This window comes from Lepidochelys kempii, unplaced genomic scaffold (assembly GCF_965140285.1).
Source record: "Lepidochelys kempii isolate rLepKem1 unplaced genomic scaffold, rLepKem1.hap1 scaffold_29, whole genome shotgun sequence".
NCBI lineage: Eukaryota > Metazoa > Chordata > Testudines > Cheloniidae > Lepidochelys > Lepidochelys kempii.
Genome location: NW_027621931.1, coordinates 1,584,884 through 1,609,335, shown reverse-complemented (window position 1 = coordinate 1,609,335; position 24,452 = coordinate 1,584,884). Strand labels below are relative to the sequence as shown.

Genomic DNA, 24,452 nt, shown 5'->3' with positions numbered 1-24,452 from the left:
CCATTGCTCCGTGAGGAAATGCTTTCTGCATTACTCCAAGTGGCCACCCGGTGTCACTGTTGGTCCAGGAGGGAAATGGTTTGTGCATGACCTGAATTGGCCACACACATCACTGTTGCTCTGGGGGGGGATTGTTTGTGTGTTACTCCTGAGTGGCCACGTTGTGTCACTGTTTCTCCATGAGGGGAATGCTTTGTGCCTTACCCTGTGTGGCCACCCAAGACAACACACACAACAAACACAAAACATCACACACACAAAACACGACAGACGACACTCACACACACACACACAACGCGACACCGACACACACAGAGAGAACACGTCACACATACAGAAACACGTCTCTCACACACACACAACACAGGACACCGACACACACAAACAACATGACACACAAATAAAATGACACACAAAACAGCACACAACACGACACACAAAAATCACACACAATACACGACACCGACACATACACACACACACACATGAGACGAGGCACAAAACGGCAGACATGACACAGAAATCACACATGACACAGACACCCACACACAATACGACACACAACACCTCACATGACACACAAAACGGCACACGTGACACACACACACAACACGATGCACAAAACATAGCTCACAAAATATCAGACACCCACACACATGACACACACACAGACAACATGACACACGACACACAAAACGGCACACAACACGAGACACAAAAATCTCACACAACACATGACACCGACACACACAACATGCACACAAAACGGCACACAACACAGCACACACCGTCACACGCACACAACACAGCATACAACATGGCACACACACACACTCAACATGGACCACAACACGCACACATAAACACATCTCACACACACAAAACGACACACAAGTCACACACACAACACGTCACACGACACATGCAACACGACACACACAACACGTCACACGGCAGAAGGTTTCATCGAGGAGGAGGATGTCCCGGGGTCCCCAGGCGATGCTCTGGGACTGCTCCCCAGGAAGCCAGGCAGGACTCTGGGGAAGTCTCCTCTCGGGGAGCAGCCTGTCTGCAGGACACACAGCTCCCCCGGCTCCACCTTCCTGGCTCTGACCTCGGAGCCTTCAGCCTCCTCTGCCCCTCCCTGCGCTTCCCACAGCCAGTCCGCCCAGGCGGGGTCCTGGGGGGGGACAGAGGGTCCTGCCCCCCAACTCCGCAGTCAGACGGGACTCTCAGCCAGCCAGGAAAACAGAGGTTTATTAGACGACAGGGACATGGTCTAACACAGAGCTTGTAGGTGCAGAGAACAGGACCCCTCAGCCGGGTCCATTTTGGGGGGGGGCAGTGAGCCAGACAACCCCGTCTGCCCTTCACTCCATGTCTCCAGCCAGCCCCCAACTGAAACTCCCCCCAGCCCCTCCTCCTCTGGGCTTTGTCCCTGTCCCCGGCCAGGAGGGCACCCGATTCCTTTGTTCTCCAACCCTTTAGCTCTCACCTCGCAGGGGGGAAGGGCCCAGGGCATCAGGTGCCAGGAAAGAGGGTGTCGGCCATCCTCTGTGTCCAGACCCCTGCACACACCTGCCCTCCAGAGCTCTGCAACGATCATACACCCTTACCCCACCCCCTAGATCCTTAAGAACTGCATACGGGAAACTGAGGCACCCCCACACGATTCAGAGGAAACATGAAGTCCTGCTTCATCACAGATGACTCCAGGAGGTGAGTTGCTTGCTATCCTACCATGTTTTTCTGTCTCTCTCCTCTAGTATGTTGGCCAACACACACATTCTGTCTCTGTCTCCGTCTCCTCTCCTGGTGCCAACGATGACCAGACCCCAGGTGCCTGGGCCCCAGTGCCCCGCCTGTGCTCCATCTCTTCCTGTATCTGCCTCACCCCTTCTCCCAGCCCACACTGCCCACCGCTGCCTGGATGATTTCCCCCTCTCCTCCACTGCACCCCCCTCTGTGGGGTCCCTGCAACTCACCGTCTGCCTCCTCTCCTCCACCCCCTCCCCCGCTTCCCCACGGGTCACTCTGGGGCCGGTTTTCTTCACCATCTTTGTGCATGATCTGGAGGATGGGATGGATTGCACCCTCAGCAAGTTCGCAGATGACACTAAGCTGGGGGGAGAGGGAGATACGCTGGAGGGTCGGGATAGGGTTCAGAGTGACCCAGACCAATTAGAGGATTGGCCAAAAGAAATCTGATGAGGTTCAGCAAGGACAAGTGCTGAGCCCTGCACTTAGGAGAGAAGAATCCCATGCAGTGCCCCAAGTGTGCCATGTCCCCGCCCCGAACCGACCCTCCCGGAGCATCCTCAATTCCATGAAACAGCTGTTCTGGGGTGGGCAGGAAGTGCTGGGAGGGAGAGTGGGGAGTTGCTCAGTGGGGGTGTGTCTCTCTGGGTGGGGTCTGTGTGTGTTTATGCACAAGCTGATTGTGATGTCACGGAGGCCAACAGCAAAGAGTGTTGGGGGTCAGCATTCTTGCCCTGCCCTCAGTCTGCCAACTGGCTTGGTTGACAACGGCTGGTGACCCAAGGAGCTGCTGAGAGACGCGGACCATCCCTCTGTCAACAACTTCTTGAATCAGCTATTTCCACAGGTGTTTGAGGAACAAAAGGATGAGTTTTTACAGAAGGTAATTCCCAGATTCTTTCCCTGCTCATTAGATCGCACACGACAGGTCGGTGCCTCCTTCTCCTGGGGACGGGTGGGGGCGGGTGTGGCAACAGGCAGGTCTCAGCGTTCCCTTTTGATTTGAAAGTGGCCATCTCTCAGGTCTCCTCCTGCTTCAGCCGGTCAGGTTCTTTGGAGGCAGATTTAGATGATTTTATCTTTCAGCAGACTAGTCGGGGGGAATTTCCAGGGATAGAACCAAAAGGGAAGATAACAAAACTCGTGTAGAATTTAGATTGAGATCTCCATCAATAGTCTTTCCCTTGGAGTTGCCCCTAATGCACTCCTTGCCTTCAAGTTGGGAATAGAAACCCTTTGTCTCCTGTCATGACTGCCAAAGAAATGTGTAAATGAGGATATTCTATGATTCTATGATTTACACCCATCTGGGGACACTGTCTTTTTGAGGCGGGTGCAGCTGGCTTGGGATGGTGCTGATGATGGATAGAAAACAGGCTGGAGTCAATGACAGATGGGACCACAAAAGGGGAAGGGGAAGGGCATCTCCATAGAAGGTCCTGGGTGCTCAGATACCCCAGTTCTAGGTACCCTGGCCTGTCCCAGAGAGAAAAGACAAAGAGGGGCCCAGCCCCCCGACAGTCATCCCATGGACAAGAATCTGGTTGGGAGTGGGCTGAAGGTTCCCGCTGGACAAAGGGGAGCTGAAGTCCCCCAGCGTCCTGGAATTTAAGCAATGCAAGCTTCAAACCCTGCACGGGTGGGGCCTGAGGGGCACCCGCAGAAGGTTGGGCTGGACAGGGGAGGCAGGTTTCTACAATTTTTGGTGGTTTCCAGAATGGGACCAAGTCCTGCCTCCCCGTCCACCTCCCCCCACATCTGCCTAAGGCTCTGGGAGTTTGGGTATGGGAGGGAGAGGGAAAGGGGTTGGGCTCTGGGAGGGAGTTTGGGTGTGGGCTGTGGGTTGCGGCAGGGTGTTGGGGTGCAGGAGGGAATGAAGGGTGCGGGGTCTGGGCTGGGGCAGGGGGTTGGGGTGCAGGAGCAGGTGTGGGGGCAGGCCCTGGGAGGGAATTGGATGTGTGGTGTGGGCTCTGGGCTGGGGCAGGGGGTTAGGGTGTGGGAGGGGGTGAGGGGTACAGGCTCTGGGAGGCAGTTTGGGTGCAGGTGTGGGGTCTTGGCTGGGGCAGGGCATTGGGTGCAGGAATGGGTGGGGTGGCCAGGTTCTGGGAGGGAGTTCAGGTGTGGGCTCTGGGCTGGGGGAGGGGGTTGGGGTGCAGGAGAGGGTGCAGGTCGGGCTCTGGGAGGGAGTTGGGTGCAGGGGGTGGGCTCTGGACTGGGGAAGAGGGTTGGGGTGCGAGAGCAGGTGTGGGGGGAGGCCTGTGGGAGGAACTTTGGGTGCGGGATCTGGGTTGGGGTTGGGGTGCAGGAGGGGGTGCGGGCGCAGGCTCTGGGAGGGAGTTTGGGTGTGGGGTGTGGGCTCTGGGCTAGGGCATGGGGGTAGGGTGGAGGAGGGAGTGCAGGGGGTGGACTCTGGGAGGGAGTTTGGGTGCAGGGGGTTGGGGTCTGGGCTGGGGCTTGGGGTGCGGGAGAGAATGAGGGTGCAGCTCTTACCTCAGGGATCTCCCAAAAGCGACCCACACCCCCCTCTGACAGCAGCTCCTAGGTGGGGGGTCTCTGCCCATCGCTGCCCACGGACACCACCCCAGCAGCTCCCATTGCCACAGATGGCAGAGTCGGCCCTCGGGGCAGGGGCAGCGTGTGGAGATCCCCCCACCCCCGGGGCTGCAGGGACGCGCCAGCCGCTTCCGAGACTGGCTGGCCACACGGAGTCTAAGCAGTGTCAGGGTGAGCCTCACCCTGACATCTGGTGGTGAGGTCTGGCAAGTTGTGGAAAAGAACTTCAGGGGCTGATCTCATTTGCATAGGCACACCCACCCCGCCTAGAACGAGGCCATAGCTGCCCAAATGCTCACTTTGGCTGCTGTGGGATCCCCAGTGTCTCTGTTATTGGGGCAGGAAGAATAAATTGTTATTACCCTGATTATGGGAACTGTGCTGGGAACTGTACTGGGCCTTTTGTTATGATGGAGGGACTCACCATCAACTAAGTAGCACTCGCTAGGCAAGGGTCATGGGTTCCAAAACTCTGTGAATTGAGAGAGGGTGGGGACAAGTATTAATACTTGGTGCCATGGGTCCCTTGGTGATGGCCTTACATGCTAATTGCTCTTTTTTTTCTCTCCACTGTGGAATCTCAGAGCTAATTTTGATTCCGTTAGGACTCTAGTTACAGGCTGCTAAGCTCATTTCGGGCTAATGGTGTCCCAGCACTGAGGCTCCCCTACTACAGGCTGACTTCACCAAAGAGCTGAAGTGAGTAAGAGCCGAAATCACTGAGTGTTGTGTTCAGTAGTGGGGGAGCCTGAAGATTTATTGTGGAGAAGTTTGTGAGACGGCTGGTGGAGCGGAGGCCTATGGGGCTGTGGGGCGGTCAGCTTCAGATCATGTAAGGTGCCTTTTACCCCCGCCCCCATCTCCACCCAGGTTGGGAGGTAAAGCTCTGCAGATAAACTTTTGAACTTTGGGGCTGCCCTGACCAGGGACAGAGACTTTTGGGTCATTGGACTTTTGGGACTTTGGGTGATTTGGGGTTGCTGGACTCAAGAACCAAAGGGAAAGGGCATGCCCCAATTTGCTTGGGGTGGGTTTTTTTTTTGCTCGTGAGTTGTGTTATGAATCCTGTTGGTGGTGTTTCCCCAACATAATGCCACATTGTTTCTCTCTGTTATTAAAAGGCTTTTTGCTACACTCAGACTAGGTGCTTGTGAGAGGGGAAGGATTGCCTCTGGGAGGTGCCCAGCGGGGGTGGTACATATTTGTCCCAGGTCACTGGGTGGGGGCTCGAGCCGGTTTGCATTGTGTTATTGGAATGGATCCCCTAGATATTGAACCCGGTCCTTGTTGCTGCCAACTCTGACGGGCAGAAGGGTTACACGGAGCGAGGGTGGGCAGGAAGCCGCCTTAGCCCCCTTGTGCTGCCGGTGATGGCGGTGGGGGTTTCCGGGCCCTTTTAAATTGCCCGGGGGCAGCAGGTGGGGCTGGGGGAGACACCGGCCCCCGGACTTGGGTGGAGCCAGGCCCCCGTGGTCTTATGTTGCTGGAGCCTGGGCACCAGGGGCCCAGATGAGGCGCCTCCCCTGCGGCTGGAGGAGCATGGGTGCTAATCCACGTTTTGGCGGGTTGGTTTTTGGAGGGTTAAATGAAGGCAGCCTCTGCTCTGGGCTCGTCCAGTTTCAGGGCCTGACGCTGCTTTGCACAACGATGAATCTCGGAACAGGCCAGCACTGAAATGACGGCAGAACCTGAGGAAGGAAAAGCCTCTGGGTTCGTCTGTGAGCCTTGACGCCGAACGGGAGCCGTAATTTGACTCGCTTTGTGGCTGCGGCCGGTAAAATGTCAGGACAAAGTCGTCCCAGTGACTGTGACACTGGGTTTGAGGCGGCTTTGGTCTTATTCAAATGTAACTAGCATGGAACACTTGTGTTTTTAAAGGTGGGTTCCCCAAGCAATCCCAAGTTGTTCTTCCCAGAGCTGGGTGATGGTGGGCAGCAGGGGATCTCCCCAGTCTGTGGGGGAATCTCTCTGGGCCCCACTGTTAGTTCTCCAGACTTTCTCCCCCTAACCACGCACACCCCTCCCCCACCCATTATCAATGCTTTACAGCGACCCCTCCCTCCCCTTATGGGATACAGCCTCTCGGTGACAGAGACTGACTGGGGCTCCCCTCTGCATGGCCCCAATGGGGAAGGAAAGGGACCGATGGGGGAGGAAGAAGACGGGCAGAAGGAGTCAAATGGGGCTAAACCAGAATAGAGGAGATTTTCTTCCTGTTAAAATGGACTGGAGTCTCATTGCTGGAAAGCCACAGCTTGAGTGAGGTTTGAACCGGCAGCCTTTCAATTGCCAGGCAAAGGTGCGAACCACAGAGACGGATCACGGCCGACTTCCCAGCGCTGTCCAAGGAGCCCCTGCAGGGGTGCAAGTGGTTAGTGCAAAGGGCAATATTGCTGGGGTTGTGAGTTCAAACCTTCCCTGCAGCCCTGGTTTCTATTACTCCATGGAGCTTCTCCAGCTTGCTTGTCCTAATTCACATGGAAAGTGCCATGAGAGGAAGGTCTGAAATGTGGACGTTGGTGCAAAGCTTGGGACCCCCCACCAATGCTGCCATTAGCTGTGGGTGGGTTGCTCAGGGGCAGGGAGAATTGATTTCTTTGCTGCTGAGAAAGCTGCCAGGACAGGTCCGTGGGCACCAGAGCTCCCCGCTTCTTCCAGCACATGCCAGGCTCTGTCACTCCTGGAGGAGGGTCATCGAATCATAGAAGATCAGGGTTGGAAGGGTCCTCAGGAGGAATCTAGTCCTACCCCCTGCCCAAAGCAGGACCAACCCCAACTAAATCATCCCAGCCAGGGCTTTGTCAAGCCTGTCCTTAGAAACTTCTAAGAAAGGGGATTCCACCACTTCCCTAGGTAATGCATTCCAGTGTTTCACCACCCTCCTAGTGAAAAGGTTTTTCCTAATATCCAACCTAAATCTCCCCCACTGCAACTTGAGACCATTCCTCCTTGTCCTGTCATCTGCTATCACTGAGAATAGTCTAGATTCATCCTCTTTGGATCCACCTTTCAGGTAGTTAAAAGCAGCTATCAAATCCCCCTTCATTCTTCTCTTCCATAGACTAAACAATCCCAGTTCCCTCAGCCTCTCCTCATAACTCATGTGTTCCAGTCCCCTAATCATTTTTGTTGCCCTTTGCTGGACTCTCTCCAATTTATCCACATCCTTCTTGAAGTGTGGGGCCCAAAACTGGACAGTGCTCAAATAAATCGGTTAGCCTCTAAGGTGCCACAAGTCCTCCTGTTCTTTTTTTTTAGTTATTAAAGAAGTGTCAGTAAAAGGTCAGAATGCGATCGTCTCAGTCCTTCTCTTGAAAAGTGTAAGCTCATTAATTAGTTCGCCACTTCATCAAAAATAAAGGGGACATGCACCAGCCTTTGTCATGTGAGCAACTTTCCCAAGCACTTTGGACAAACTCAGGAGTAAGTATAAAATAGTAAAATAAGTTTATTAACTCCAGAAAGTTAGATTTTAACTGAGTATAAGTATTGGTCACAGAGGTCAAAAGTGGTTACATAACAAATGAAAACAGACTCCCAGTCTAAACTCTAATTTGAATATACTAAGCAAGAATTGGATCAAACAGCTTTTCTCACTCACTGCTTGCTCCAGGCCATGTTGAGTTCTTAATACACAGACTGAATTCCCTCTCAGCCTGAGACCAATCTCTGCAGTTCAAATTCTGAGTCTTCCAGACAATCTTCCAGGTGTTGAGATTGGGGAAGAGACAGGCCACGTGGAGGTGTCTTTGACTCTCATTCATATTTTTTCTCCAGCTGCTAGGTAGATTCTTGCCGTGATGCTGGGGTTAGTTAGCCCCCAATATGGAGCAGCAGTTTGCCTCCTGCACCTTGTGGTAGGCATGTCACAGCTCCTTCATTTTGACACCGCACGGCAGTGTGTCCCTGTCATGGCCCCTTCCTATCATGCATCACGAAATCTGAGTGCGCACCTCGGGAGTTACACCGCAGAAAGCTGCTTTCCTGTGCAGAAACTTGCCCGTGTAGACAAGCCCGCAGAGGACTTCCATAAGAACGCACGACAGGTCATAGACTGGGTCAGACCAATGGTCCGTCAAGCCCAGTGTGCTACCTGAGAGCGACCAGTGCCAGATGCATTGGAGGGAAAGAACTGAACAGGCTTGTTGACCTGCAAGGTGAGGGTCTTTCACCTTTATATTTAACTTAATTGTTGTCAATTCCTACTTATCCTATATCTAACTACCCCTCCTCTGAGGTCTCTGGGCAAATCAGGTGTGAACCACTCCTTTGACACAGACGTGTCCCAATCCAGCTGAATTGAGGCAGAATTTGGGCCAATGTCAGTTTGGAAAAGGCCTGCTTCACCCAGCAGGTTTCTCAAAGTATCCGTTGCTGTGAACCGCATGTCGTGTGGATGTGCGAACTCCAAAGATAGCAAACATGAAAAAAAAAAACGCAAAGCCGGTTCTGAGGTTTCCAGAGCCAGGCCTGAGGGTTAAAGAGCTGTGTTCAAAAGGACAAGGGGGCTCAGCAGCTATAAAAAGAACTAGTTGCAAAAACAAAACAAAAATTACATGGAAAAAAACAACCAAACAACAACCACCCAGAAAAGCTCCCATCACTCGCCCATCACCATTGTAGATCTTGACATCTCCTGCCTAATGTGACATCTTTGCTTTGCGAACAAGAGCCCTGGGGAACTCTCTGGCTCTTTCCCTCTCACTGGGGAAAAGGTTCCACATCTTCTCTCAAGTAGTTTTCCTCCCAACAGAAGATTTATTTTAAAATTTACCAAATAAATTCCATTTGAAACAGAAATCATTCCAGTCTATACTGGGTCTCTATTCTCGTACATGCTATTTCTCTCACATTTTCCCCCAAACCTGATTCCTTTGGAGTCAGGTTTTTATTGCAGGATTAGCCACCATTTGCTATTTTGTAGGAGGGGGCTAGAAGAAAACCTGAATTATACTGTAACACTGAAAGTGATCACAGAATCAGCCTCTTACCTTACACTAATAAACTTCATGTGCAATTTCCTTGTTGCTGGTAACAATTTCTTCAAAGATTACAAACTATAAACCTTTAGGGCAGTTTTCTCTTAATTCCCATTTTCACCCAGTGAGCTCTGTGTGAAATCACATTCTCCCATAACCTAGGAGCCTTCCATTTCTGAGGGTTCATTTCTCCCTGGGTCTTCTCCCAGAAGTGTGGGTGGAAGGGGTCTCACACTACGGGGGAAGGCTGCATCATGAGAAAAACCACCTGTGCTCTACTTTCACACTTTCTAATCTTTCAGAGTAGCAGGAGGCGGAACAGTGAGACACATGCATTAGACTCAAGAGCAAAACTAAGAGACCAAACCACAGACTCTGGACTCAGCATTCATGTATCCTGCAGTCTGAACTTGGAATCTGTTACATTCCCTCATTGGCTACCATCATTTAACCAACACGGAAGTGCTTCTTGTCCAGCAAGGCAGCCAGTTTGGGACCCATAGGCATGGCATGGCTCTGAAGGAATCAGCTGTTTCTCTCTGTGCTTCAGGAAACTTGGGATCCAAATGGTGAAAGACAGTTGTTCCCAGTTTCATCATGGCATCCTTTAGAAGTGTGAGCAATTCTAAAAACAGTTTACCTTGGCCACAGGTCACCATAGCGTCCATCTCTGGGGTGAAAATCAACCACTCGTACCTCTCATTTCTACCTGAGTTCTTGTCAAATCTTTGACCTTAGTTGTAGCAATTTTACACGGCTCTGGCGTAGAATTCTTCACCAACCACACGACATACCAGTAGCGATACTGAGGTAGAACTCCCCCAAATATGCCCTTTTGTTTCTTTAATCTGGTGGCACAGATTTAAATAAGGGACTAAATTCAGGTGCGGCTTAGAATCCCTCTAAGACACCAAATGTCAGGTATCTACTCAAAATGGGTGTCTTTCTGCAGCTCTATCACATTCCTCATGGATGTCATTTCCTACACATTTACAGCATCTGCCAGGAGTGAGCTGAACAGAAATGTCACTTCCATTTTTCCCATCTCTACCTAGGAAGGGATTGCATTTCCCAAATAAGAGGCAACATGCACCTGATTAGGAAGGGAAGATCTTCAGGAGCAACCTCCTGCAGGGCATGGGCCACAACTGCTTTGGGAGGCAAATGAATGGGTCTTTTGCTTAGTTCCAAATCATTTACTAGAGAATCCTCTTCCCAGCCCCTTTGGGAAATATTGATCTTACCAATTGAAGAACAGGGGGATAGAGATGGTGATGGAGAATCCCTCTGATTTACCCTATGTTCTTCTGTTGTTACAGAGGGGAAAAGACATTTTTCCCTATCCCTTCCCCATTCCTGCTCTTTGTTATACTTCAATATATTTTAAGGGAGGAAAACGGGAGTAAAAATATCTGCCTTCAGGAAAACCTGAAGCAACAGCGCTCTGATGAACTGTGACAACTGGGAATGAAACAATATGATCCTGGTGGGGGAACTTGATGACTAACAATTGTTTTTAAATGGGGGAACAGTATAACTGTTATGCGCAGGGTTTGTTTAGACTAGGAAAAGTGATGGAGTTTAGGTCAGGTCAAGGGGAAAGCTAATGCCAACCACTGCACCTCGGCTGCATCTGCACGACAACTGTAATTGTCTTTTAACACCAAGATCACTAACTTGAGCAGCCAACGCCATGTACAGTCCTAGTGGATGTATGGCACGGGTAGTTTTTGCCTCAGTGTAGCTTGTTGGGAACAAACCTCTCTCCCCCACCTGGAGCTGATGAACATTCCTGGCTGGAGGGACACACGCTCCTTTGACCCAAAAGGAAAGGAGTTGATAGAAAACATCACAGGACTGACCCCAAAGAAGGGTGAGCTGCAAAAGGCAGGAGCAGGCAACTCATCTGGGGGAGCTGAGTAACCACGGTGAAGATGGGGCACAGATCACTAAGTGGGAATTAGCAAATGTGATTTAAAAGAAAAAAATACCTTTGGCGAGCCCTAGTCAAGGCATTTGTTAGAGATCACTCCCATGTGGATTTTCTGATGTCTAATAAGGGTTGAGCTCCGATTGAAGCGTTTCCCACACTCAGAGCACGTGTAGGGCCTCTCTCCTGTGTGGATTCTCTGATGTGTGATTAGGGTAGAGCTCTGATTGAAGCTTTTCCCGCACTCAGAGCATATGTAGGGCCTCTCTCCTGTGTGGATTCGCTGATGTGTGATAAGGGCTGAGCTTTGATTGAAGTGTTTGCCACACTCACGGCATCCATAAGGTTTCTCACCCATATTGATTCACCGATGTATGATAAAGTATGAGCTCCGATTGAAGCGTTTCCCACACTGAGAGCATCCACAAGGCTTCTCACCTGTGTGGATTCTTCTATGTGTGGTCAGTACAGAGCTCCGATTAAAGCTTTTCCCGCACTCAGAGCACATGTAGGGGGTCTCTCCTGTGTGCGTTCTCTGATGTGTGATTAGCGTAGAGCTGTGATTGAATCTTTTCCCGCACTCAGAGCGTATGTAGGGCCTCTCCCCTGTGTGGATTCGCTGATGTGAGAGGAGGGATGAACTGTCAATGAAGTGCTTCCCACACTCAGGGCATCCATAAGGTTTCTCACCCGTGTGGATTTTCCGATGTGTAATAAGGTGTGAGCTCTGCTTGAAGTGTTTCCCACACTCAGGGCATCCGTAAGGTTTCTCACCCGTGTGGATTTTCCGATGTGTAATAAGGTGTGAGCTCTGTTTTAAGTGTTTCCCACACTCAGGGCAGCCATAAGGTTTGTCATCAATGTGGATTCTCTTATGTGCAATGAGATGCGAGCTCTGCTTGAAGCATTTCCCACACACACAGCATGCGTAAGGTTTCTCACCCCTGTGGATTCTCTGATGTGTGAGAAGGTCCGAGCTCCCTTTGAAGCTTTTCCCACACTCGAGGCATGTGTAGCGTGTTCCTTCCAAGTTCATTCTCTCACGTGTAATAAGGTCTGACTGGCTACCGAAGTTTTCCTCTGGCCTCTGCTGACTCTCACAGGCTTTTGTTTTTTCTGGGCGTGCACAGCTCCCAGAATCATTCCCTTTGGACCTTCCTGACAACATCCCATGGGCTTCTACTCGCTCCGCATCTTCCTGCTGGGGTTCCTCCTCGTTTTCACTCACCATCCCAACACCTGACGGGAGACCGAGCGAATCCAGACGTAAGTCTCTGCCTGCGCCAGAGAGAAAGGAAATCTCAGAGAGAAGAATGGAAAAAGGGATGAAGGAACCAAAATGTGTACAGGACAGATCAAACCTATCAGGAGCTGATTTTCCCTTCAACCTTCCCCAGAGGAGAGAAAGGAAGGGATCAGTTCTGGGTCCGTATCTCAGAAGAAATCTCAGGGGACAGCGAGATTGGGGAGGGACCTGCTGCTAGTTGTCAGTCAGGATAGGTGGGAAGCCATGAGTGACCTCTGCCTAACGATTCTACATCTGCAGGGAACAATCCTGAACTTGGAGAGCTCACAAGGTCTTTGTAGGGCATCCCAAATGTTTCCTGTATTCACCGACAGTTTTGGGGTTGGTTTAACCAATGCCTCACCTATGCAGGGAGCTCTCGGGAGCACTTTTTTCTTAGAGTCATGAAGGTCTGGGACGCACGACTCCTCCCCTCGTTCCAGCTGCGAGATCACATCAGTTCTGGAAACTGGAAACCCTGCTCAAGGCAAAGAAAACAAGGGAGGTCAGTGGAATTTGTGGGATACTTGTCACAAAGAATATTCCATGCTTTTAAGCCCAGCTCACTTTTAAGTAGTAACGTCCCAAGGCCGGCTTCCTTGGCTCAAAGTGCCAGGAGATGATTATTATAAATCATATTCATTACCTTAGTGCCTAAGGGCCAACTGACAGTGGGTCCTCATTTTGCTAGGCACAGTACAAACCGAGAAGCGTTGATGGCCCGTGCCCTGAAGAAGTTACAATCTAAATAGACAAGGCAGACACAGAATGGGGGAAGGGGTAGAACCCACCAGCAGAGTGAACTCCGTGAAGGCAGAGTGGCAGATCTGATCAACACAGGCCTAGATCTTGAGACTATCGGATTTAATGTTACAACCAGGGCCAGTGTTTTCTGGAAATTGTCGCTAGGACTGCATTTTTTCCCAAAATTACTCTTTGTTTGTGGAATCACCGTTAATATCCGGAATTGCTGATCAGAGGGTGGGTGGGGCATGCAGGGTCACAATCCCCCAGATTTCTCCCTGGAGACACCCGTCTCCTCCCCAGGGCACAGGCTGGCTGCGGTTGAGACTTGATGCCAATTTCTTCCCTACTCATACAAGTCTGGGATCGGCAGTGGGACGCCAGGCTCTCTCATCATGCTGCAGAGAGGACGGCAGTCACAGCTGCTCGCGGCCGTGTCCACAGCACCTCTCCCCTGCTCATCTGCCCTGTACACAGCTGGTTCATGCCCCGTCTCTCCAGCGCACAGCTGGCTCTAGGCTCTCAATGCCCAGTATCTGAGCCCCACCGCCCCCACACAGCCGGCTCCTGTCCCCTCCCCCCAAGGCACTTTCAGGCTTTAAAGGATTAGATATTGCTCACGTTTGTCAATTACTCTCTTTTCATTGCCTGCAAACTCTTGCCCTAATTATGACTGTTATCTGTAGATCTAAGCCAGCCCTTGAAAGCATGAATTCTTCACAGACTATGATGCCGAGATGCGCCACATGATACCAGGAAGGGCTGCGGGATGGGTTTCCTGTGCAAGCTGGTATCACTACAGGGTGATGAATGCCAGATCTCAAGGCTGGTTATGCAGAGCTCCACCTTTTGAAGGTTTACCCAACGCAGAAAGGGGTAGTGACGGATTTCCCCTCATTCAGGAGACTGAAGACAACAGACTTTTGGGGGATAAACAGCTGAGTTTGAGCTGACTGAGAGGGGTCTTTCTGGGCTAGAAACTCACAGGACCTGATAACCACCAAGAGGTAACCCTTTAAGAAAGGTTTTAATACACTTTGGAACCGATCAGGGATTCCCATGAGGACCGCTGAGGGAATGAAGGTAAACACACATTTGGATGCTCTTCTTCTTTTATGAGAACGGGAACACGAAGGGCAGGGATATCACTGAATGCAGGATCTCAGCAGGACTAAGTGTCAGGATAGCACCATATTGCAGCCCATTGGAAAACATAATCCCAACTACACATATAAAATGATGGGCTCTAAATGAGCTGTTTCCACTCAACAGAGCGATCTTGGAGTCACTGGGCACAGTTCTCTGAAAACATCAACTCAGTGTGCCACGGCAGGCAAAAAGCAAAGAGAATGTTGGGAATCATTCTGAAATGGATAGATAAGACGACAGAAAATATCCTATCGCCTCTATATAAACCCATGGTACACCCACATCTCGAATACTGCCTGCAGATGTGGTTGCCCCATCTCAAAAAAAGATATATTGGAATTGGAAAAGGTTCAGAAAGGGTAAACCAAATGATTACAGGTATGAAACTCTTCTGTACGGGGAAAGATTAAAAAGACCAGGACTATTCAGCTTGGAAAAGAGACAAAGGGGGGATATGAGAGAGGTCTATAAAATCAAAACTGCCGTGGAGAAAGTAAATAAGGACGTGTCATTTACTCCTTCTCATAACACAAGGACTCGGAATCACCCAATCAAATTAATAGGCAGCAGGTTTATAAGAAACAAAAGGAAGTATTTCTTCACACAACGCACAGTCAACCTGGGGAACTCCTTGCCAGAGGACGTTGTGAAGGCCAAGATTATAATAGGGTTACAAAAAAAACCCAAAAAACACCATGAGAAATCTATTGAGGACAGGTCGTGAATGGTTATTAGCCAGGATGGGCAGGGATGGTGTCCCTAACTTCTGTTTGTCATAAGCAGTGAATGGGTGACAGGAGATGAATCACTTCATGATTCCCTGTTCTCTTCATTCCCTCTGGGACACCCGGCGCTGGTCACTGTCGGAAGACAGGACACTGGGCTAGATGGACCTTTGGTCTGTCCCAGTGTGGCCGTTCTTAAATACCAGGGAACCTAGTGAGTCCAGTGCAATGGGAGGGAGTAGGAAAATCCCTGGCTGTGGAGAACACTGGGAAATTAGAAACTATCATTCACAAGCAACAGACTCTAAATAGTCTGGAAAAGCAGAATGTGAAAAATAAGAATCGGGGTCATGTGACTTCAGGAATGAGGGACTCAAAAAACCAAGTCTGCAGAGAAGAGAGATTGTGGCTATTGCACATGCGGATGGGGGAGCAACTCTCCAGGTCTCAAGGATTTTCACCAGCAACCGAGGCCATTGTCCCATGCACGGGGCAATCCGGAGCAGTGAGGAGTTGTGTCATCTGTAATCCTGGCTGGGTTTCAAAGTTCTGCTGCTGGAGCTCCCTTGTCTGGATTCCCCCAGATTCCCGGAGATGCTGCCCCGAGCAGGGTCTAGGGAGAGATCTCTTGTAGGAAGCCCAACACCCTCCTCCTTGTGAAAAGGAAAGGAGGACTTGTGGCACCTTAGAGACGATCCAATTTATTTGAGCAAAAGCTTTCGTGAGCTACAGCTCACTTCATCGGATGCAAACTGTGGAAAGTGTAGAAGAGCTTTTTATAGACACACAAATCATGAAAAAAATACCACCTCCCACCCCACTCTCCTGCTGGTAATAGCTTATCAAAAGTGATCACTCTCCTTACAATGTGTATGATAATCAAGGTGGCCCATTTCCAGAACAAATCCAGGGTTTAACAAGAACGTGGGGGGGGGGGGCAGGAAAAAACAAGGGGAAAGAGGTTACCTTGCATAATGACTTACCCACTCCCAGAGCTGGATATGAAGCAGGGGAATCTCCCCTAAGCCTGACTGGTGGCTTCCCCCTTCGTATTTCAAGGCACCCGCTGGTTAGTTGGGTCAGGCTCCAGCACGAGGAGTCTGGTCCTTTTTCCCAGCCCCATCTAGGTAGGTTATTTTCTGTTCACCAGATTGGAGCATTTCCACCTCCGAACCTCATGGGTCTCTTCCTAGAATGTAGGCCACTTATTAAACAACTCCCAGCAGGTCTGCCACCCCCTGGCCTCCTCCCTTTCTCCACCCTGTGCATTTCCTGCCCCGCTCCAACCTCCAAACCAGATGGTGCAAACCTTCCACTCTCCCGTGTATTTCCTGTCCCTCTCCCTCCTGCAGGAACAGATCAGAACCCCCCACAATAATCCCTACCTGAGCTGGCTCCTCTGCAGCCATGTCGCTCCCTTGTCCCATGGGAGGACGGGATGAACCGGAAAGAAACATGAGCGTCGTTCTGCAACCTGGCCGGGCAAGAAGGGCTGTTGTGGAAGTTTAGGAACGGGCATTAGTTCATTTCACACCACGCTTCCCACAAGCTCTTTCCCTGCAGAGCGAGATCTGAGATTCCTCCGTGCTGAGAAAATGCTCAATCTCTGGCTTACAGCAGAGACCTGGCCCCTCCTGCCAGGCTAGGCCCACAGACACACTTTTAACCTCCTTTCTCCCTCCTGCATCCCAAAACAAAGTCTCTGAACGCAATCCTAGAAAAAAGCAGAACCAAAGGAGTCCCTTTCGAGGATTCCCTCTGACACTGACCCCACGACAGCCACACCCCAGCAGGAGGGACATGGAGTCAGGAACTGGGTTTTCCTCTCTCTCATCCTCGTCTTGTCCACAGGAAAGTGATTCTCCCCACAGTGCAGTAATACATCTGTCTGGGCAGATGAGAGAGCTGGAAATCTCTTTCAAAACTCTTTTATCCCACGGACCCTGTCAGTCTCTCTATCTCCTTTTCCCTGTGCCCTCTCCATGCCTGTCTGCTAGGAAACTCTCATTCCTGGGTTGTTTGCTCCCCCATGGCTGGATTTGCTCCTGCAAATGGCAGGAGAAATGGGGTGGGGGCTGTTTGTGTCGAGTCATTTTATAGTCCTTCACTGCCTGCCTGGGATTTCCCCATTGCCTGCCTAGGACCCCCACCTGCCCTCCACCAGGATCTGCCAGGCCATTTGCCTGGGACCCCCTCCTCCTCCCAGCAGGACCCCCTGACGCTTTACAGGAGGACCCCTCACTCTGCGCCTGGGACCGCCCCACCACAGCGCTGTGCACTGGGCATAGCAATGGTCCCAGGAGCCAGCTGGGCAATCCCAGGCAGAGCCCCTGGCACAGCACCAGGCAGCGTCTAATCCCCTGCCCCACCTGCCCAAGAGACCCCCACCCCCACTGGTCTGCAGCCAACAGGCCCCCAACCATACCCACCTCCAGGACCCATAGCCTTAGGGCTGGGCACATCAGAACTACCCCCCGAAACCCCAAACCCTCCAGAACCCACCAACCTGACTAGGGTCCCCCCTGCCCAGCCACCCAGAGGCCTCCCCCTACCACAATGCCCCTTCAGCTCCCGCTGCAATCTCCCCACACAGACATGCACCCCCCAGCAACAGTGTTCCCTCACAGTGTCTGGTAAGTGGACAGAAAGTTATCACAACCCCCTGCTGGCCAGTCACACAGGCAGGGGGAGCCCGGGGGGACGCCTCTTTAACAGGAGAAGGGAAGCCATGGAGGGCCAAAATAAGTAAGACATTTCCATACTCTGTCACTAGCAAATAATGGCCACCGTGGATCCACCCCAGAGTTGGCTACAGCTTTGCACTGCCGGAAGCCCCCCCTCACGGAGACCCTTTTTCATGGGGTTTGGGATACTTCTGGACCACGCTGCACTCAGAGGGACCTCCTCATCCTGTGCCAGCTGGAGAAAAGAAAAGGGTCCAGCCAACTTGACCTATTCGACATTGGTGAGGCCTGTATTCGACATTGGTGAGGCCTCATCTGGAGTAGTGTGTCCAGTTTTGGGCCCCACACTACAAGAAGGATGTGGATAAATTGGAGAGAGTCCAGCGAAGGGCAACAAAAATGATGAGGGGTCTGGAACACATGAGTTATGAGGAGAGGCTGAGGGAGCTGGGATTGTTTAGCCTGCAGAAGAGAAGAATGAGGTGGGATTTGATAGCTGCTTTCAACTCCCTGAAAGGGGGTTCCAAAGAGGATGGCTCTAGACTGTTCTCAATGGTAGCAGATGACAGAACGAGGAGTAATGGTCTCAAGTTGTAGTGGGGGAGGTTTAGATTGGATATTCGGAAAAACTTTTTCACTAAGAGGGTGGTGAAACACTGGAATGCGTTACCTAGAGAGGTGGTAGAATCTCCTTCCTTAGAGGTTTTTAAGGTCAGGCTTGACAAAGCCCTGGCTGGGATGATTTCACTGGGAATTGGTCCTGCTTTGAGCAGGGGGTTGGACGAGATGACCTTCTGGGGTCCCTTCCAACCCTGATATTCTATGATTCTATGAACTCTCCTGTTACCAACTGGGAACACCCATCCCCCAAACAGGGGGAGGCCCCTGGCTTTGATGGGTATTGAATATATGGCTAGTCTCTTTTATCAGCAAACATTTTTAACAGAGAGAAAGGAGGGAACAAATGATTCTCAAAGGAGAAGGAAAGATGATCATTGTTGCAGGGGGGTTAATTTCCCAACCAGGATGGAGAAGCTCTCAGGGCGACAGGTTCCCCCCAAAGAAGGACAAGTTGCTAGGATTTAGAGACATGGGGAACAGACCCAAACTCGAGAGGATTTTTAATTGACATTTGATAATGACATCGTAAGAGGGAAACCTGAGATTTGAGATCAGTGTTCAGAAATGAAAGAGAAAGGTTGGAAATCTGAGGGATTTTGGATCCATTTATGCAAATTATAGAGAGGAAAGTGGAAAATGAGAGGGATTTTAGAGCAGTTGTTGATAGGAGGTTGTCACGGAGTCCCTGGGCGATGCTCTGGAACTGCTCCCTACGAAGCCAGGCAGGACTCTGGGGCAGTCGCCTTTCTGTGAGCAGCCTGTCTTCAGGACACACGGCTCACCCAGCTTCCACCTTCCTGGGTCTGACCTCGGACCATTCAGCCTCCTCTGCCCCTCCGTCCGCTTCTCACAGCGAGTCCGCTCAGGCAGGGCTCCTGGGGAAGCCAGAGGGTCCTGCACCCCAACTCCGCAGTCAGATGGGACTCTCAGCCAGCCAGTAAAACAGAGGTTTATTAGATGACAGGAACATGGTCTAAAACAGAGCTTGCAGGTGCAGAGAACAGGACCCCTCAGCTGGGTCCATTTTGGGGGGGGGGGGCAGTGAGCCAGACAACCACGTCTGCCCTTCACTCCATGTCCCATCCAGCCCCCAACTGAAACTCCCTCCAGCCCCTCCTCCTCTGGGCTTTGTTCCTTTCCCGGGCCAGGAGGTCACCGGATTCCTTTGTTCTCCAACCCTTTAGCTCTCACCTTGCAGGGGGGAAGGGCCCAGGCCATCAGTGGCCAGGAAACAGGGTGTTGGCCATTCTCTGTGTCCAGACTCCTGCACACACCTGCCCTCTAGGGCTCTGCAATGATCATACACCCTTATCCCACCACCTAGATACTTAAGAACTGCCTAGGGGAAACTGAGGCACCCCCACACTATTCAGAGGAAACATTAAGAACATTAAGAACAGTCCCACTTTGTCACAGAGGTAAAAGCTGAGTGTATTTCCCACCACTATTTGGTCAATGAATAGAAATGGGCAACATTGGCAAACGTTTTAGATCCATATTCAGGAATCTGAGAAAAGGTGTAAATCTGAGATTTTCGTCGTAATTTATAATTACGGAGACAGGGAAAGCTCTCAGGGGCATATTCAATTAGAAGTAGACAACTAGAGTAAAAGTGGGGCAAACTTTTTTATCAATCTTTAAGACGTACAGAGAAAACGTGTCACAAACTACGCAACTGAGAACATGGGATAAACGCCAAGACCGGGGGGGATTTTATGTGGCTATTAAAGAACTAGCTGGAAAAGGGGGACCGTTTGTCATATAAAATCCAGCCTGTCCAAAACATAAACAGAGAGTGATCGTCGTCGTCCCCCCGGCCCCGGTCACCTGGGCAGCAGGGAGCCCTCTGAGGGGCTGACTGAAGGGGGCGGGGGGGGGGAGCTGGAGGGCTCCCTGGGGGAGGGGAGGGGGCGGTAGTGGGGGATGGGCAGGTGGGGGGCAGGTGGGGGCTGGGGGCAACGGTGCGGCAGTTGGGGGCATCAAGTGGGACTGGGAAGCCGGGATCGGGGGCAGCCCCATGGGGGACACGTCCCCTCCCTTCCCCGCCCCGGCAGAGACCCGGCGTCTCCTCCCACCCCCACGCCGGGGCAGCCAGGTTGGGGGATGGCTCCGGGCTCCAACTTCCCACCGACATCGGGTCAAATCGCTGCAGATAAAACGGGGGGGGGGGGGAGGGAAATCCCGGCCCCCCCACGGGAGGGGAGTTTCAATGGACATGTGAGGAGGAGGGAGAGACGGGGGGGGGATCGGGGAGACCAGAGAGCGGATCAATGGGAGGGTGGGGGGGAGTTTACAACAAGGTGGGAGCTACCGAGAGGGAAAAGGGGAAAACTGGGGGGCATTTGTGCCCGTGGGGGGGAGGGGATCCAATTAACTCCCCCGCCGCCCCCCACTTCCTCCCGGGAATTTCCTGGCTGCACAGAGACAATTCAACCCCCACCCCCCGCAACTCCGGCTTCTCCCCCCAACACCCCCCAAGGGACCCCGCCCGCCGGGCCCCAGTCTCTGCCCCCCCCAATCCCAGCCGTGCCGGGGGCAGAGAGTCACTTTCCTGCCCCCCCACCAGCGCTCCCCCCCGCCGCGGGGTCTCCCACTCACCGGGTCGGGGGCGGGCAGAGCCAGGGGCTGGTCCCAGCTGGAGAAAGCCCCCTCCGGCCGGGCACGGGGGGGTTAATAACGGGCCCCCCCAGCACAGACCCCGGAGGGGAGCCGCAGCTGCTCCTCCGAGAGACCCGACACGAGGCAGCGCCTGGGGGCGGGGCCTGGAGCAGACCGGGGGCGGGGCAGAGCCAGGGGGCGGGGCCTGGGGCAGACCGGGGGCGGGGCAGCGCCTGGGGGCGAGGCCTGGAGCAGACCGGGGGCGGGGCAGCGTCTGGGGGCGGAGCCCGGAGCAGACCAGGCGCTGCCTCGTGTCGGATCTGTAGGAGGAGAAGCTGCGGCTCCCCTCTGGGGTCTGTGCGGGGTGGGGCCCGTCATTAACCCCCCCGTGCTCCGGTGAGTGGGAGACCCCGGTCGGGGAGCGCTGGGCGGGGGGGGCAGGAAAGTGACTCTCTGCCCCCTACCTGCCCATCCCCCACTGCCGCCCCCTCCCCGCCCCCAGGGAGCCCTCCAGCTCCCCCCCGCCCCCTTCAGTCAGCCCCTCAGAGGGCTCCCTGCTGCCCAGGTGAACGGGGGCCGTGGAGGGGGGGGGGACCATCACTTTCTGTTTATGGATTGGACAGGCTGGATTTTATATCACAAACGGTCCCCCTTTTTCCAGCTAGTTCTTTAATAGCCACATAAAAGCCCCCCCGGTCTTGGCGTTTATCCCATGTTCTCAGTTGCGTAGTTTGTGACACGTTTTCTCTGTACGTCTCAAAGATTCCTCAAAAATACCCTCAACGTTTGCCCCACTTTTACTCTAGTTGTCTACTTCCAATTGAATATGCCCCTGAGAGCTTTCCCTGTCTCTCTAATTATAAATTACGACGAAAATCTCAGATTTACACCTTTCCTCAGATTCCTGAATATGGATCTCAAACGTTTGCCAATGTTGCCCATTTCCGCTCTATTCATTGACCAAATAGTGGTGGGAAATACACTCAGCTTTTACCTCCTATCAACAACTGCTATAAAATCCCTCTCATTTTCCACTTTCCTCTCTATAATTTGCATAAATGGATCCAAAATCCCTCAGATTTCCACCCTTTCTCTTTCATTTCTGAACACTGATCTCAAATCTCAGGTTTCCCTCTTAAGATGTCATTATCAAATGTCAATTAAAAATCCTCTTGGGTTTGGGGCTGTTCCCCATGTCTCTAAATCCTAGCAACTTGTCCTTCTTTGGGGGGAACCTGTCACCCTGAGTCCTTCTCCATCCTGGTTGGGAAATTTACCCCCCTGCAACAATGATCAACTTTCCCTCTCCTTTGAGAATCACTTGTTCCCTCCTTTCTCTCTGTTAAAAATGTTTACTGATAAAAGAGACTAGCCATATATTCAATACCCATCAAAGCCAAGGGCCTCCCCCTGTTTGGGGGATGGGTGTTCCCAGTTGGTAACAGGAGAGTTGGCTGGACCCTTTTCTTTTCTCCAGCTGGCATGGGATGAGGAGGTCCCTCTGAGTGCAGCGTGGTTCAGAAGTATCCCAAACCCCATGACAAAGGGTGTCCGTTCGGGGGGGGCTTCCCGCAGTGCAAAGCTGTAGCCAACTCTGGGGTGGATCCACGGAGGCCATTATTTGCTAGTGACAGAGTTTGGAAATGTCTTACTTATTTTAGCCCTCCATGGCTTCCCTTCTCCTGTTAAAGAGGCATCCCCCCGGGCTCCCTCTGCCTGTGTGACTGGCCAGCAGGGGGCGGTGATAACTTTCTATCCACTTACCAGACACTGTGAGAGAACATTGTTGCTGGGGGGGGCAGGTGTCTGTGTGGGGAGATTGCAGCGGGAGCTGAAGGGGCATTGTGGTAGGGGGAGGCCTCTGGGTGGCTGGGCAGGGGGGGGCCCTAGTCAGGTTGGTGGATTCTGGAGGGTTTGGGGTTTCGGGGGGTAGTTCTGATGTGCCCAGCCCTAAGGCTATGGGTCCTGGAGGTGGGTATGGCTGGGGGCCTGTTGGCTGCAGACCAGTGGGGGTGGGGGTCTCTTGGGCAGGTGGGGCAGGGGATTAGATGTTGCCTGGTGCTGTGCCAGGGGCTCTGTCTGGGATTGCCCAGCTGGCTCCTGGGACCATTGCCATGCCCAGTGCACAGAGCTGTGGTGGGGCGGTCCCTGGCGCAGAGTGAGGGGTCCTCCTGTAAAGAGTCAGGGGGTCCTGCTGGGAGGAGGAGGGGGTCCCAGGCAAATGGGCTGGCAGATACTGGTGGAGGGCAGGTGGGGGTCCTAGGCAGGCAATGGGGAAATCCCAGGCAGGCAGTGAAGGCCTATAAAATGACTCTACACAAACAGCCCCCCACCCCATTTCTCCTGCCATTTGCAGGAGCAAATCCAGCCATGGGGGAGCAAACAACCCAGGAATGAGAGTTTCCTAGCAGACAGGCATGGAGAGGGCACAGGGAAAAGGAGATAGAGAGACTGACAGGGTCCGTGGGATAAAAGAGTTTTGAAAGAGATTTCCAGCTCTCTCATCTGCCCAGACAGATGTATTACTGCACTGTGGGGAGAATCACTTTCCTGTGGACAAGACAAGGATGAGAGAGAGGAAAACCCAGTTCCTGACTCCATGTCCCTCCTGCTGGGGTGTGGCTGCCGTGGGGTCAGTGTCAGAGGGAATCCTCGAAAGGGACTCCTTTGGTTCTGCTTTTTTCTGGGATTGCGTTCAGAGACTTTGTTTTGGGATGCGGGAGGGAGAAAGGAGGTTAAAAGTGTGTCTGTGGGCCTAGCCTGGCAGGAGGGGCCAGGTCTCTGCTGTAATCCAGAGATTGAGCATTTTCTGAGCACGGCAGAATCTCGGATCTCGCTCTGCAAGGAAAGAGCCTGGGGGAAGCGTGATGTGAATTGAACTAATGTCCGTTCCTAAACTTCTACAACAGCCCTTCTTGCCCGGCCAGGTTGCAGAACGACACTCATGTTTCTTTCCAGTTCATCCCGTCCTCCCATGGGACCAGGGAGTGACATGGCTGCAGAGGAGCCAGCTCAGGTAGGGATTATTGTGGGGGGTTCTGATCTGTTCCTGCAGGAGGGAGAGGGACAGGAAATACACGGGAGAGGGGAAGGTTTGCACCGTCTGGTTTGGAGGTTGGAGTGGGGCAGGAAATGCACAGGGTGGAGAAAGGGAGGAGGCCAGGGGGTGGCAGACCTGCTGGGAGTTGTTTAATAAGTGGCCTAGATTCTAGGAAGAGACCCATGAGGTTCGGAGGTGGAAATGCTCCAATCTGGTGAACAGAAAATAACCTACCTAGATGGGGCTGGGAAAAAGGACCAGACTCCTAGTGCTGGAGCCTGACCCAACTAACCAGCGGGTGCCTTGAAATACGAAGGGGGAAGCCACCAGTCAGGCTTAGGGGAGATTCCCCTGCTTCATATCCAGCTCTAGGAGTGGCTAAGTCA

At 52.4% G+C, this 24,452-nt stretch overlaps 1 protein-coding gene and 1 pseudogene across 1 annotated transcript in view; one reads left to right on the top strand and one right to left on the bottom strand.

Moving 5' to 3' along the window:
* The window catches only part of LOC140904567 (uncharacterized), a 708,751-nt gene that overhangs the window by 192,149 nt on the left and 492,150 nt on the right, over window positions 1–24,452 (top strand).
* Window positions 11,294–20,562, bottom strand: LOC140904838 (uncharacterized; annotated as a pseudogene).